This window comes from Saccoglossus kowalevskii, chromosome 19, assembly GCF_978046115.1.
Source record: "Saccoglossus kowalevskii chromosome 19, keSacKowa6.1, whole genome shotgun sequence".
Lineage (NCBI taxonomy): Eukaryota > Metazoa > Hemichordata > Enteropneusta > Harrimaniidae > Saccoglossus > Saccoglossus kowalevskii.
Genome location: NC_140659.1, coordinates 7,498,715 through 7,514,149, shown reverse-complemented (window position 1 = coordinate 7,514,149; position 15,435 = coordinate 7,498,715). Strand labels below are relative to the sequence as shown.

General features: G+C 34.0%; 1 long non-coding RNA gene across 1 annotated transcript in view; it reads right to left on the bottom strand.

Annotated features, from left to right (window-relative positions):
* The window catches only part of LOC100378291 (uncharacterized), a 20,091-nt gene extending 5,135 nt beyond the window's left edge, over positions 1-14,956 (bottom strand). The window contains exons 1-2 of the long non-coding RNA XR_013422422.2: positions 14,870-14,956; positions 11,519-11,765 (exon numbers count right to left, since the gene is read on the bottom strand). This is a non-coding gene — a long non-coding RNA (uncharacterized LOC100378291). The remainder of the gene's footprint in view (positions 1-11,518; positions 11,766-14,869) is intronic.
* Between the last annotated feature and the right edge of the window lie 479 nt (positions 14,957-15,435).

Here is a 15,435-nt window from a genome sequence, read left to right as displayed (position 1 = left end):
AAAATCTTCAACCAAGATATAAGAGATTGACAGAAATGGGTGAAACGCATAGCAAAATATAACATTTCTGGATAAAAAATTACTCCATTGTGTCTAAATAGTTGAATACAAAGCAAGAAAAGTGGTAAAATAAAAATAAAAAAGATTCCCAGTTACTTTGCACTATACCTGCCAAATCAATGGAGCTGATCTCATGAAATGTGTGCTTGAACACACAACCTCATAATTATCAGATCTATGCAAGGTCAGGAGAGGTCAAAAATTATAATAATTAGGTCAAAGTAAACTTTGGTTATGTAAGATGAGATCTGCCAAAAATGACTAAATTCCAGTGAATAGAGCCATAATTATGGTTAAAACAACAACCTCAGGTGGTCCTAGGCAAACTGTTACTTCAGGCTCATACCACTAATTGAATTTCCATAGACGACAATGTTAACATATGACGAGATTGCTATATGAAAATGACGAAGAAAGTTGAAAATATGGCTCAAAAATGGGAAATCAACATGCCAGTAATCAACCATATGAAAAAAACTAACATGTTGGCCAGCTCAAACTCTTGCAAATCTCAGGTAAACAAGACACACCTACTGTATTTGGATTGCACCAAGAGAAATCACTGGAAAAACACCAAGATTAGAACATCCATTAACACACAGAATAAACCCACAGGTACACAGCCGCTAAGTAGTAAACAAAAGACCACATGTTGGTCTCACCTCTGACCCAGGTGATTACGCCCTCAAACAGGGAGCACCTGAGAAAAATAATATTTAAAAAATTTCATTGGTTCTTGCTGGGCATTTAAATTGAGGGCTACGAGCAGCCATTGGTTAATTAGTGGCATGAGACCTTCAGAGAAATAAGAAGGTTTAATAAAGTTCTTGTTGATCTTATATATGATGGAATATCATTAGACGAGTAATTTCCCATGCAAAAAAAATCCCCAAAATTTAAACCCTGGGAGTTATTTATCAAAATCTACCACTTGGTGGCGCCCTATACCCAGACAATTAGTTGTAGAAAGTGGCAACATACACACTCAGCATAACACCAAAATAGATGGTAGGCAATGAATATAAGCCTGATTATTAGATGCAGTACTGTAAAATATAATGTTCTCATTCACCACAAACAAGTACAGACCAACGTTTGGCATGATTAGTAATTTTAATTAATTTCTAGAAATAATACATAGAATAATGACAATTAAAAGTAGTTTATCACTATAATTTAAAAAAAAAAAAAAATTCTACTGAATCAAAAGTCTCAATTCATCAGCTCATTATTTCTCCAATTAATTAAAAACAAAAAAACAATTCCACGGTATCTGCATTTAGGCCGGAGACCTGTGACGGGCAACCTTGGATATACCAAAACACAACAGTGGTTTGATTTACCATGGCCACACATAGAATTTGCTCAACATAAAATACTTAATCAAATCTTATGTGAAAAAAGTAGTTCAACGAAACAATTTTATGATTTAAAAAGAAATAAAAATAAAAATATACAAACAAGAAAAGGATCTAAATATAAAATACTTGTATTACACATCCCTGATCAAATTAAATTCAAATCAACAGGATTTCTGATTAATTGGGGGGGGGGGGGTACATGCACTGTTCAATAATAAACTCAAGATGGGATTAATTAGCTAACTATTCACAAAAATTCTGAGAAAAGAGCAATAATTGTGAAATTGAAAGAGTTGTACTACTTGGCTAATATACTGACAGTATGCAAATATCTTGTCAGTGACAAGATACACAACACAATTTTGAGAATTTATTTAAATATTTGGGATTTTGACCTCATTAAACTTTGAATACGGTACATTAGAAATGACCACACTACAAATTGTTAAGTTTGTCTGCCATAATATGAAAATAAGACAAAAAACCCATAAAATGGGGTTAAGCATTTTTCTCAGAATTCCTAGAGCCATTGAAATTAGTGGTGACATGAATAATTCATTGATGAATGAATAAAATTTTTGGACCAGTTTAATAAAAACATTTATATTTACAGACCACAGCCCAACCACAGCCAATTAATAAGATTAGGGCAAAAAATATACCGAATTACAAATTTTCAAAATCTTCAACCAAGATATAAGAGATTGACAGAAATGGGTGAAACGCATAGCAAAATATAACATTTCTGGATAAAAAATTACTCCATTGTGTCTAAATAGTTGAATACAAAGCAAGAAAAGTGGTAAAATAAAAATAAAAAGATTCCCAGTTACTTTGCACTATACCTGCCAAATCAATGGAGCTGATCTCATGAAATGTGTGCTTGAACACACAACCTCATAATTATCAGATCTATGCAAGGTCAGGAGAGGTCAAAAATTATAATAATTAGGTCAAAGTAAACTTTGGTTATGTAAGATGAGATCTGCCAAAAATGACTAAATTCCAGTGAATAGAGCCATAATTATGGTTAAAACAACAACCTCAGGTGGTCCTAGGCAAACTGTTACTTCAGGGCTCATACCACTAATTGAATTTCCATAGACGACAATGTTAACATATGACGAGATTGCTATATGAAAATGACGAAGAAAGTTGAAAATATGGCTCAAAAATGGGAAATCAACATGCCAGTAATCAACCATATGAAAAAAACTAACATGTTGGCCAGCTCAAACTCTTGCAAATCTCAGGTAAACAAGACACACCTACTGTATTTGATTGCACCAAGAGAAATCACTGGAAAAACACCAAGATTAGAACATCCATTAACACACAGAATAAACCCACAGGTACACAGCCGCTAAGTAGTAAACAAAAGACCACATGTTGGTCTCACCTCTGACCCAGGTGATTACGCCCTCAAACAGGGAGCACCTGAGAAAAATAATATTTAAAAAATTTCATTGGTTCTTGCTGGGCATTTAAATTGAGGGCTACGAGCAGCCATTGGTTAATTAGTGGCATGAGACCTTCAGAGAAATAAGAAGGTTTAATAAAGTTCTTGTTGATCTTATATATGATGGAATATCATTAGACGAGTAATTTCCCATGCAAAAAAAATCCCCAAAATTTAAACCCTGGGAGTTATTTATCAAAATCTACCACTTGGTGGCGCCCTATACCCAGACAATTAGTTGTAGAAAGTGGCAACATACACACTCAGCATAACACCAAAATAGATGGTAGGCAATGAATATAAGCCTGATTATTAGATGCAGTACTGTAAAATATAATGTTCTCATTCACCACAAACAAGTACAGACCAACGTTTGGCATGATTAGTAATTTTAATTAATTTCTAGAAATAATACATAGAATAATGACAATTAAAAGTAGTTTATCACTATAATTTAAAAAAAAAAAAAAATTCTACTGAATCAAAAGTCTCAATTCATCAGCTCATTATTTCTCCAATTAATTAAAAACAAAAAAACAATTCCACGGTATCTGCATTTAGGCCGGAGACCTGTGACGGGCAACCTTGGATATACCAAAACACAACAGTGGTTTGATTTACCATGGCCACACATAGAATTTGCTCAACATAAAATACTTAATCAAATCTTATGTGAAAAAAAGTAGTTCAACGAAACAATTTTATGATTTAAAAAGAAATAAAAATAAAAATATACAAACAAGAAAAGGATCTAAATATAAAATACTTGTATTACACATCCCTGATCAAATTAAATTCAAATCAACAGGATTTCTGATTAATTGGGGGGGGGGGGTACATGCACTGTTCAATAATAAACTCAAGATGGGATTAATTAGCTAACTATTCACAAAAATTCTGAGAAAAGAGCAATAATTGTGAAATTGAAAGAGTTGTACTACTTGGCTAATATACTGACAGTATGCAAATATCTTGTCAGTGACAAGATACACAACACAATTTTGAGAATTTATTTAAATATTTGGGATTTTGACCTCATTAAACTTTGAATACGGTACATTAGAAATGACCACACTACAAATTGTTAAGTTTGTCTGCCATAATATGAAAATAAGACAAAAAACCCATAAAATGGGGTTAAGCATTTTTCTCAGAATTCCTAGAGCCATTGAAATTAGTGGTGACATGAATAATTCATTGATGAATGAATAAAATTTTTGGACCAGTTTAATAAAAACATTTATATTTACAGACCACAGCCCAACCACAGCCAATTAATAAGATTAGGGCAAAAAATATACCGAATTACAAATTTTCAAAATCTTCAACCAAGATATAAGAGATTGACAGAAATGGGTGAAACGCATAGCAAAATATAACATTTCTGGATAAAAAATTACTCCATTGTGTCTAAATAGTTGAATACAAAGCAAGAAAAGTGGTAAAATAAAAATAAAAAAGATTCCCAGTTACTTTGCACTATACCTGCCAAATCAATGGAGCTGATCTCATGAAATGTGTGCTTGAACACACAACCTCATAATTATCAGATCTATGCAAGGTCAGGAGAGGTCAAAAATTATAATAATTAGGTCAAAGTAAACTTTGGTTATGTAAGATGAGATCTGCCAAAAATGACTAAATTCCAGTGAATAGAGCCATAATTATGGTTAAAACAACAACCTCAGGTGGTCCTAGGCAAACTGTTACTTCAGGGCTCATACCACTAATTGAATTTCCATAGACGACAATGTTAACATATGACGAGATTGCTATATGAAAATGACGAAGAAAGTTGAAAATATGGCTCAAAAATGGGAAATCAACATGCCAGTAATCAACCATATGAAAAAAACTAACATGTTGGCCAGCTCAAACTCTTGCAAATCTCAGGTAAACAAGACACACCTACTGTATTTGGATTGCACCAAGAGAAATCACTGGAAAAACACCAAGATTAGAACATCCATTAACACACAGAATAAACCCACAGGTACACAGCCGCTAAGTAGTAAACAAAAGACCACATGTTGGTCTCACCTCTGACCCAGGTGATTACGCCCTCAAACAGGGAGCACCTGAGAAAAATAATATTTAAAAAATTTCATTGGTTCTTGCTGGGCATTTAAATTGAGGGCTACGAGCAGCCATTGGTTAATTAGTGGCATGAGACCTTCAGAGAAATAAGAAGGTTTAATAAAGTTCTTGTTGATCTTATATATGATGGAATATCATTAGACGAGTAATTTCCCATGCAAAAAAAATCCCCAAAATTTAAACCCTGGGAGTTATTTATCAAAATCTACCACTTGGTGGCGCCCTATACCCAGACAATTAGTTGTAGAAAGTGGCAACATACACACTCAGCATAACACCAAAATAGATGGTAGGCAATGAATATAAGCCTGATTATTAGATGCAGTACTGTAAAATATAATGTTCTCATTCACCACAAACAAGTACAGACCAACGTTTGGCATGATTAGTAATTTTAATTAATTTCTAGAAATAATACATAGAATAATGACAATTAAAAGTAGTTTATCACTATAATTTAAAAAAAAAAAAAAATTCTACTGAATCAAAAGTCTCAATTCATCAGCTCATTATTTCTCCAATTAATTAAAAACAAAAAAACAATTCCACGGTATCTGCATTTAGGCCGGAGACCTGTGACGGGCAACCTTGGATATACCAAAACACAACAGTGGTTTGATTTACCATGGCCACACATAGAATTTGCTCAACATAAAATACTTAATCAAATCTTATGTGAAAAAAAGTAGTTCAACGAAACAATTTTATGATTTAAAAAGAAATAAAAATAAAAATATACAAACAAGAAAAGGATCTAAATATAAAATACTTGTATTACACATCCCTGATCAAATTAAATTCAAATCAACAGGATTTCTGATTAATTGGGGGGGGGGGGGGGGTACATGCACTGTTCAATAATAAACTCAAGATGGGATTAATTAGCTAACTATTCACAAAAATTCTGAGAAAAGAGCAATAATTGTGAAATTGAAAGAGTTGTACTACTTGGCTAATATACTGACAGTATGCAAATATCTTGTCAGTGACAAGATACACAACACAATTTTGAGAATTTATTTAAATATTTGGGATTTTGACCTCATTAAACTTTGAATACGGTACATTAGAAATGACCACACTACAAATTGTTAAGTTTGTCTGCCATAATATGAAAATAAGACAAAAAACCCATAAAATGGGGTTAAGCATTTTTCTCAGAATTCCTAGAGCCATTGAAATTAGTGGTGACATGAATAATTCATTGATGAATGAATAAAATTTTTGGACCAGTTTAATAAAAACATTTATATTTACAGACCACAGCCCAACCACAGCCAATTAATAAGATTAGGGCAAAAAATATACCGAATTACAAATTTTCAAAATCTTCAACCAAGATATAAGAGATTGACAGAAATGGGTGAAACGCATAGCAAAATATAACATTTCTGGATAAAAAATTACTCCATTGTGTCTAAATAGTTGAATACAAAGCAAGAAAAGTGGTAAAATAAAAATAAAAAAGATTCCCAGTTACTTTGCACTATACCTGCCAAATCAATGGAGCTGATCTCATGAAATGTGTGCTTGAACACACAACCTCATAATTATCAGATCTATGCAAGGTCAGGAGAGGTCAAAAATTATAATAATTAGGTCAAAGTAAACTTTGGTTATGTAAGATGAGATCTGCCAAAAATGACTAAATTCCAGTGAATAGAGCCATAATTATGGTTAAAACAACAACCTCAGGTGGTCCTAGGCAAACTGTTACTTCAGGGCTCATACCACTAATTGAATTTCCATAGACGACAATGTTAACATATGACGAGATTGCTATATGAAAATGACGAAGAAAGTTGAAAATATGGCTCAAAAATGGGAAATCAACATGCCAGTAATCAACCATATGAAAAAAACTAACATGTTGGCCAGCTCAAACTCTTGCAAATCTCAGGTAAACAAGACACACCTACTGTATTTGGATTGCACCAAGAGAAATCACTGGAAAAACACCAAGATTAGAACATCCATTAACACACAGAATAAACCCACAGGTACACAGCCGCTAAGTAGTAAACAAAAGACCACATGTTGGTCTCACCTCTGACCCAGGTGATTACGCCCTCAAACAGGGAGCACCTGAGAAAAATAATATTTAAAAAATTTCATTGGTTCTTGCTGGGCATTTAAATTGAGGGCTACGAGCAGCCATTGGTTAATTAGTGGCATGAGACCTTCAGAGAAATAAGAAGGTTTAATAAAGTTCTTGTTGATCTTATATATGATGGAATATCATTAGACGAGTAATTTCCCATGCAAAAAAAATCCCCAAAATTTAAACCCTGGGAGTTATTTATCAAAATCTACCACTTGGTGGCGCCCTATACCCAGACAATTAGTTGTAGAAAGTGGCAACATACACACTCAGCATAACACCAAAATAGATGGTAGGCAATGAATATAAGCCTGATTATTAGATGCAGTACTGTAAAATATAATGTTCTCATTCACCACAAACAAGTACAGACCAACGTTTGGCATGATTAGTAATTTTAATTAATTTCTAGAAATAATACATAGAATAATGACAATTAAAAGTAGTTTATCACTATAATTTAAAAAAAAAAAAAAATTCTACTGAATCAAAAGTCTCAATTCATCAGCTCATTATTTCTCCAATTAATTAAAAACAAAAAAACAATTCCACGGTATCTGCATTTAGGCCGGAGACCTGTGACGGGCAACCTTGGATATACCAAAACACAACAGTGGTTTGATTTACCATGGCCACACATAGAATTTGCTCAACATAAAATACTTAATCAAATCTTATGTGAAAAAAAGTAGTTCAACGAAACAATTTTATGATTTAAAAAGAAATAAAAATAAAAATATACAAACAAGAAAAGGATCTAAATATAAAATACTTGTATTACACATCCCTGATCAAATTAAATTCAAATCAACAGGATTTCTGATTAATTGGGGGGGGGGGGTACATGCACTGTTCAATAATAAACTCAAGATGGGATTAATTAGCTAACTATTCACAAAAATTCTGAGAAAAGAGCAATAATTGTGAAATTGAAAGAGTTGTACTACTTGGCTAATATACTGACAGTATGCAAATATCTTGTCAGTGACAAGATACACAACACAATTTTGAGAATTTATTTAAATATTTGGGATTTTGACCTCATTAAACTTTGAATACGGTACATTAGAAATGACCACACTACAAATTGTTAAGTTTGTCTGCCATAATATGAAAATAAGACAAAAAACCCATAAAATGGGGTTAAGCATTTTTCTCAGAATTCCTAGAGCCATTGAAATTAGTGGTGACATGAATAATTCATTGATGAATGAATAAAATTTTTGGACCAGTTTAATAAAAACATTTATATTTACAGACCACAGCCCAACCACAGCCAATTAATAAGATTAGGGCAAAAAATATACCGAATTACAAATTTTCAAAATCTTCAACCAAGATATAAGAGATTGACAGAAATGGGTGAAACGCATAGCAAAATATAACATTTCTGGATAAAAAATTACTCCATTGTGTCTAAATAGTTGAATACAAAGCAAGAAAAGTGGTAAAATAAAAATAAAAAAGATTCCCAGTTACTTTGCACTATACCTGCCAAATCAATGGAGCTGATCTCATGAAATGTGTGCTTGAACACACAACCTCATAATTATCAGATCTATGCAAGGTCAGGAGAGGTCAAAAATTATAATAATTAGGTCAAAGTAAACTTTGGTTATGTAAGATGAGATCTGCCAAAAATGACTAAATTCCAGTGAATAGAGCCATAATTATGGTTAAAACAACAACCTCAGGTGGTCCTAGGCAAACTGTTACTTCAGGGCTCATACCACTAATTGAATTTCCATAGACGACAATGTTAACATATGACGAGATTGCTATATGAAAATGACGAAGAAAGTTGAAAATATGGCTCAAAAATGGGAAATCAACATGCCAGTAATCAACCATATGAAAAAAACTAACATGTTGGCCAGCTCAAACTCTTGCAAATCTCAGGTAAACAAGACACACCTACTGTATTTGGATTGCACCAAGAGAAATCACTGGAAAAACACCAAGATTAGAACATCCATTAACACACAGAATAAACCCACAGGTACACAGCCGCTAAGTAGTAAACAAAAGACCACATGTTGGTCTCACCTCTGACCCAGGTGATTACGCCCTCAAACAGGGAGCACCTGAGAAAAATAATATTTAAAAAATTTCATTGGTTCTTGCTGGGCATTTAAATTGAGGGCTACGAGCAGCCATTGGTTAATTAGTGGCATGAGACCTTCAGAGAAATAAGAAGGTTTAATAAAGTTCTTGTTGATCTTATATATGATGGAATATCATTAGACGAGTAATTTCCCATGCAAAAAAAATCCCCAAAATTTAAACCCTGGGAGTTATTTATCAAAATCTACCACTTGGTGGCGCCCTATACCCAGACAATTAGTTGTAGAAAGTGGCAACATACACACTCAGCATAACACCAAAATAGATGGTAGGCAATGAATATAAGCCTGATTATTAGATGCAGTACTGTAAAATATAATGTTCTCATTCACCACAAACAAGTACAGACCAACGTTTGGCATGATTAGTAATTTTAATTAATTTCTAGAAATAATACATAGAATAATGACAATTAAAAGTAGTTTATCACTATAATTTAAAAAAAAAAAAAAATTCTACTGAATCAAAAGTCTCAATTCATCAGCTCATTATTTCTCCAATTAATTAAAAACAAAAAAACAATTCCACGGTATCTGCATTTAGGCCGGAGACCTGTGACGGGCAACCTTGGATATACCAAAACACAACAGTGGTTTGATTTACCATGGCCACACATAGAATTTGCTCAACATAAAATACTTAATCAAATCTTATGTGAAAAAAAGTAGTTCAACGAAACAATTTTATGATTTAAAAAGAAATAAAAATAAAAATATACAAACAAGAAAAGGATCTAAATATAAAATACTTGTATTACACATCCCTGATCAAATTAAATTCAAATCAACAGGATTTCTGATTAATTGGGGGGGGGGGGTACATGCACTGTTCAATAATAAACTCAAGATGGGATTAATTAGCTAACTATTCACAAAAATTCTGAGAAAAGAGCAATAATTGTGAAATTGAAAGAGTTGTACTACTTGGCTAATATACTGACAGTATGCAAATATCTTGTCAGTGACAAGATACACAACACAATTTTGAGAATTTATTTAAATATTTGGGATTTTGACCTCATTAAACTTTGAATACGGTACATTAGAAATGACCACACTACAAATTGTTAAGTTTGTCTGCCATAATATGAAAATAAGACAAAAAACCCATAAAATGGGGTTAAGCATTTTTCTCAGAATTCCTAGAGCCATTGAAATTAGTGGTGACATGAATAATTCATTGATGAATGAATAAAATTTTTGGACCAGTTTAATAAAAACATTTATATTTACAGACCACAGCCCAACCACAGCCAATTAATAAGATTAGGGCAAAAAATATACCGAATTACAAATTTTCAAAATCTTCAACCAAGATATAAGAGATTGACAGAAATGGGTGAAACGCATAGCAAAATATAACATTTCTGGATAAAAAATTACTCCATTGTGTCTAAATAGTTGAATACAAAGCAAGAAAAGTGGTAAAATAAAAATAAAAAAGATTCCCAGTTACTTTGCACTATACCTGCCAAATCAATGGAGCTGATCTCATGAAATGTGTGCTTGAACACACAACCTCATAATTATCAGATCTATGCAAGGTCAGGAGAGGTCAAAAATTATAATAATTAGGTCAAAGTAAACTTTGGTTATGTAAGATGAGATCTGCCAAAAATGACTAAATTCCAGTGAATAGAGCCATAATTATGGTTAAAACAACAACCTCAGGTGGTCCTAGGCAAACTGTTACTTCAGGGCTCATACCACTAATTGAATTTCCATAGACGACAATGTTAACATATGACGAGATTGCTATATGAAAATGACGAAGAAAGTTGAAAATATGGCTCAAAAATGGGAAATCAACATGCCAGTAATCAACCATATGAAAAAAACTAACATGTTGGCCAGCTCAAACTCTTGCAAATCTCAGGTAAACAAGACACACCTACTGTATTTGGATTGCACCAAGAGAAATCACTGGAAAAACACCAAGATTAGAACATCCATTAACACACAGAATAAACCCACAGGTACACAGCCGCTAAGTAGTAAACAAAAGACCACATGTTGGTCTCACCTCTGACCCAGGTGATTACGCCCTCAAACAGGGAGCACCTGAGAAAAATAATATTTAAAAAATTTCATTGGTTCTTGCTGGGCATTTAAATTGAGGGCTACGAGCAGCCATTGGTTAATTAGTGGCATGAGACCTCCATAACGAGTTAGACGGGCAAAGTCGGGACTACTTTTTTGTTTTACAAAAAAAAAAAAAATTAATTTAATAATAGTGATTTTTCGTGAGAATATCGATAATACCATGTTAAAAAAAACAGTCGAGAATAAATAATAATAATAACTGCTAATGACTTACATCATCTTTTTTCTGTTCTCCCGTCCTGTCGATTACGTAAGTTGTTTTCGGTTCCTGGGGAACTCCGTACACAACTGTGTACTGTGCACCAGGTTGTTGCATATATCCTTGTTGTGGGTACGGCCCTGCCTGTGGCGGCGGCATTGCAGGTTGTGGTTGCACATAACCATAGGGGGCGGGCTGTGGCTGTCCAGTAGAATATGGAGGCGGTGGTTGTTGCTGGTCGTAGCTCATTGTGATACGATTTCTGTTCGAAAAATAAGAAATTGTATACTGATATTTTATACTGTAACGTACATATATTGATATTGATCAGCAGAGCAGTTCGATTAGCTTGGATTAATTCGTGCTTAATTAAAGCGGGGAAGTCAGATAGCCATAGCGTGTCACTGTATACAAACAAGAGTCTACCCACGAGCCTTTGCGTTTTTACATATACATTTTGCGTGTGTTGTTATCGTCGCTTGGGACTCAATTCCCGCGCGTACGCCGGTGACGACCCTCCCGCAAGGGTCGACAATGATATTATAATCATACAGACTACGTCGGGAAGTACTTCAATCACGCAATCACAGTCAAACCAATTCAAATCATGTGGTTGACTCGAGGGTGTGGCCAGTATGTTTTCCCCCCACGTTTCGTTTCTGTGCATTTGCATTGTTCTTAAATATGCTAACATGTTTTCCCTGCAACACCTTGCATTCATTTCTCTCTCTCTCTCAGTGTCTAGTTTGCATTGTTTTAAACAAATCTTCTGGCCACCCTCATGATTTTAAATGGTCGACCCCTAGAGCACTTCTTGATTTAGCTATCTTGTATCTTGTATAGCTCGTATTATTGGAATATTCAGTGCACAGTCAGCTGGCGCAAACGTGATAATAAAATAAATACGATATTTACTATATGGGGGCCGACATCTTGAATGACGCATACAACTGAATATTTAGTTTTATGCGTCATTCAAGATGGCGGCCCCCATATAATAAATATCATATTTATTTAATTATCACGTGTGCGCCAGCTGACTGTGATTCAGTGCTAAACTTGAATATCAAATATTTACGTTAAAAAGTAAATATTCTACAGGTACAAATACTTCATAAGCCCTGTAGAGAAATTTACTTGGCCTGTCTCTAATGCTAATACACTTACACTACAAACTATACTATTTTTCACTGGGGATTACCTGAGTTCTATTTATTATAATACTTCTTTTGACATTTCAAAATTCAGAAAATTACGCAATCAGCGGAAACTAGACTAGCCCAGCCGTGGCAATTTTATATAAAAACAAATCGTGGTCTGACGCGAAAGGTCTACAAATTCGTTCTAAATGGTTATCGTATAAAACAATAAAATTACCACGACTGCGCAAGTCTGAGTGAAAACCAGCGACGTACGATACATCGTTGCACCGATACAAGTTGTCCCTAGCGACGAAGCGCTTCTGTGATGTATAAAGAACGCCATTATTGACGTCGATATCGTTTTTATCTGATGTCCCACGACAATGAACAAAATATAGTCTTTTGGAAGTTAGCAAAAAAGAGGTGTGTATTTCAACGACATTGGTTATAAAACAGTCGCGAGATTGTGCTTACACGATAGACTGGAAAGAAGACACTCTGACGTCACAGAAACGCTTCAACGCCAGACAAAATCGTAAATCAATATGTCATCTGTACAAACATTAATAATGCCCTCAATATCGGAAGAAGCTCTGCGCTAGAGCGCGATGCGCACCGTCGAATATTATTACTATGGCAACAGCAACATCATCAATAACAGCAACAAATTAACAATAACAAGATTGAAAAAAAGTTGACTCATTGATCTCAGGCTGTCTCGTTCGCAATTTTTTTGAATTTCAACAACAGTTTCCATTGGGATGTTATAGTGTCGTTAATTTGGTATTTTACTTGAGAACACCAATAAACGATTTTTGACATAATTAAAAGGCGGTGGTCAATCGTCATGCGTGTTTCACGTTCGAATTTTACATGGGTTGTATATATATATATTGTCCGAACATTATTCACATTTCTGGCACACACAAAAAACAAACAAAAAATGCAAAAAAAAAAAAAAAAAAAACTTTCTCGTCCCGCAAAATCTTGTGCCGCCGCCTAGCCACATATGACTCGTTATTTGAAAGTCTGAATTTTTGAAATTTTATTTTTAACTACGTACCTCAGTTGTATGAATTTTGACCAATTTTCATTTCATTTCAGTGCCAAACTACGGTCAACTGACGTTATGGGGAAATAACCACAAGGTCATTGTTTCCATGGAAACAAAACACTAAGTAAATATTGTTCAGTAATTTTTGAGAAATACTGTGTAGTACTTTTTATTTGTAGTTAGGGGGCCCACTCATAAAAACATGAATGATGTAAGATAACTTCGAAATATAACAAATAAAATAGTTCGAAAACACCGATAGTCACGTGACACGTCTCTGATGAGCACAGTGTCAGGTAGAAGACCAAAGGTCATATTGACATTTTGGGTTGTACCCGATAACACACAATTATCAGACTTTTGGCCTCATCTCATAAATAAACAAAACATAGTCCCAGCAAAGTTATTTTGATCATATTTCAGCCAATATGCTTCGGTAGGGTCAGGGTATACATCCATAGATTGAAAACAGTGACGTCACTCGAGTTGGTTGTGATACTCTAGTATAATGTAGGCGAGAATTACAATAACCTGTGACGTCACGGGTATTATTTAAATATACATAGATTCTACTGCGATGTCTGGTCTTTAGTGTGCGTTTATTTCTATAGAAAAATAATAGTAATTAAGCAGTTATTCATTAACCCAACAAAATTACCATCACGACAGGATCGTCAAAAATGGCCTCTAATAACTGAATGGTGAATTTAAAGTCTATTCGAGCTTTATAGAGAATTTCGAAATGTTTTATTATGAAAAATCAAAATATTTTGATTCTACTTTAAATTACCCATCTGTCTTCACAATTTACACTGGTAATACAAAAGCAATTTCAATGTTTATTTTAGAAACTGAATGCTAGTAGTTTTTTTACATAGTATATGTATATACTAGTATTATCATGACTGTCGTTGGTGAATTGTTTCTTCCTCTGAAAACAATTCCAGGAGACAAATCAGAAGTCTAGACAAACAGTTCTTTTTCAATACCGCTGTTATTCTAAAATGGCGAAGCCAGGGAAACATTTCAAAACTGTTTTTCGATTTCTCAAACACTACGATTTAAACCAATTTGATGAGACATTTAATGGGAAATACACGACAATTTGTTACAAATGAGCAAAATTAGCTGCGTTGTTTAAAAGACAAGTGTTGATTAAAGAATACTCACTTGTTTGTTGGCCGTTAGACAGAAGTGGAATTATCTGAGTGACAGTGTGTAACAGGAACATGTACATCCCATGCATGGACTTTGACACGAAGTATCCACGACGTCATGTGACGACATCACGGGCCCGATCAGACGTTAAAATGTAACACTGGACGTTAATAATTATTCGCGTAGCTTGATATGGGAGTGGAGTGCTGGGGTGCAGGATGTCCCAACAGTTCATCATGCCGTAAAACGTGTTCATTATGGAGTTTTCTTGAAAACTTTGTAATTTTAGTTGTTTGCGAAAAATAAACAAATAAATAAAAAGCTATATAAGTTATGAATGGCTTTGTTTGCGCTGTAAAAGTTAAACTTACCCACAATGCATTTCCGTTTGAAAACTTACTTTCAAAATGGCCGCGACGGAAAGAAAGTCTCGGTGAAAGTGTGTGTGTGCTTCAGGTCAAATGCGTGAGTTTTGATAGTTTTTATAGTTTATTCTATCTGATATTGCAGTTAAAATAATCACATTTACGCTAAATGACATGTAAATGCTACAGTGTTGTTTCAATCATACTTTCGGT